Source organism: Lolium rigidum, chromosome 6, assembly GCF_022539505.1.
Source record: "Lolium rigidum isolate FL_2022 chromosome 6, APGP_CSIRO_Lrig_0.1, whole genome shotgun sequence".
In the NCBI taxonomy this organism is placed as follows: domain Eukaryota; kingdom Viridiplantae; phylum Streptophyta; class Magnoliopsida; order Poales; family Poaceae; genus Lolium; species Lolium rigidum.
This window is the reverse complement of record NC_061513.1, coordinates 271,644,882-271,647,117: the sequence shown is the minus strand read 5'-3', so window position 1 is coordinate 271,647,117 and position 2,236 is coordinate 271,644,882.

Here is a 2,236-nt window from a genome sequence, read left to right as displayed (position 1 = left end):
ACGTAGTGGTTCATCTCTGGGTGCGGTGGCATGGTTATTGGTCTTCCCATGGGGTCATGTCTTGGGTAGTAAATGAAGCGAGTGTTCTTGATCTTGTTCACATTCTGTCCACATAGACGGGCAATTGCTTCTTGCATGGCTTGGGCTATTCCTTCCTTCCAAGTATTTCCCCTTACAGAAAACCAAATAGTTTCCCAAGTTGGGGCTCCAAGCTTTCCTCTCAAATCTGCAGTAACTTCCCACCGAGGTTGTCTTCCTGACTGATTATTGAGGGGCACTCCAAAGAACTCGGGATACGGGCGTCCTAGATATTCAACCAGTTGTTTCAAATCCTTCTTGAACATTAGGTTTCCTCCGTGGCCAAGCTGATATGACTCACAGTTGTACTCCATCTGTGAACCATTTAGGATGAGTAAGTTAGAGAAGTGAGCAAGTGTGTCCAAATTTTATGTAGAATTTCAAGAAAGGTAGGGCATGTATTTCTCTTTTTGAAAAGATCTCAAGGGTAAGAGGGTGAATAGGTTTTCATAAATATTCACTTTCTTTGTTTTGAAACTAAGTTTTTCAGACGTCCATTCTAACTAGGGTCTCCTAAGGTCAAACAATGGCTCTAATACCAACTTGTCAACACCCGGATTTTTAAGTCCAGATGCCTATTATGCCATACATCGCAATCCCAGGAAGATTGTTTTTGCGAGACATAACAGTTGAATATCATAGAGTCATCATTCATTACAACACCATAATAGTCTTACAACAAAAAGGATCACATGATCCAGTCTCATTACAACACTTGATCTAATGATCATTACATAACACATAGCGGAAGCGAAGTTGTAGTAGTCCATCTAATCCACATGCAACGCTTGACGTTAGGAGAAGCTCCTAGTTGTCATAGATGTCATGCTGTCCGTCCTCCCGATACTGCTGCTCTTCTTCATAGTCTGGCCATTTGAATAGACAGGGACACAGCCGTGAGTACTTTCAAGTACTCGCAAACTAATACTAGGGTAAGTACTAACAGTTCTAGTGAGAGTGTTCTAAGCTCTAGGTTATTTGCATAAAGCCAGTTTTATTTCATAAACATTTAGTAAACAAAGACTTTTCAATTGCCTAACTTAACTCAAGTGGGAACATTAGTGTCATTCCCACAACTCTGTTGTGATTCAAATCAAAGTCACCTTTTTAAGTTCAAATCACAGGTCACCTTTTTGAAAAGTTCTAATGACGGAACAATATGGCCTTTCCAACTGTCCCTGACCGCGGACGTGGCTATTCGAATAGGTTTACACTCTGCAGAGGTTGCACACTTGTGCCACAACATTTGATTACATCCGTCAGAGATAACCCTGAATAATCATAACTCAGTATGCGGATCATCAACCATTAACCTTTCACTTACACATCCTAGTATAGGCACCTCTCCCCATGAGCTTGGCCTCCCGGTGATAACCAACCGCTATCCCGGGAACCGCACGAGGCTTGGGTAGGACAGTCACCTCATTTCACGTCATTTCACTTTCAACGGAGGCAGCCTCGGCATAACCTCTATGACGCTTGTTCAGAGGGAACCCATACTAAGATACATAAATTTCCAGCTAAAGCCTTACCCATAATCAGGTATTGTGGGGGTACTCAAGAATTGGAAGGGTATCGCATCCGAACCCAATCATCAGTTTTGATCAAAATCACCATTTCATTCAAGTCACATTCACCTTCGAAATCTTTCGATAGAATGACTCGTCATTCTAAGGTTTTCAAAAATCAAAGATTCACAAGTTCCCAGCTAGAGTAGTCATTTTTAATTTAGCACTAGCAACTAGTCATGAGGGGTGCTAACTAGCTTGTAGCTCTCTAGGCTAACTTTGATACTCTTGTACTACTCCATAGCTAGACCTAGTGAATCATGAATCAAAAGTAAACCTTGATAAACCAAAGTCAAAAGCTTGTAAGGTAAAAACTTGGATTGGGATCATTAAGCATAAGTATTATGTAAGAGTGCCTTGCTCTAGGAGAGCTTTGCACTAAGGTATCTTGCAAGAATATTAGCTTGCCTTGGTTGGTACAGTGGTCAAAGTTCTCTTCTTCTTCCTCGAAGTACACCTCCTCTTCTTCGTAGTCTCCGGGACTAGCGTCTATAAACGAATACGAGGATACACACACCAATCAATACTTAAGTAGACTAGTTTAGCCTTAATGGCTCACTCAAGATGATCTAGCATCATCATCTACATTA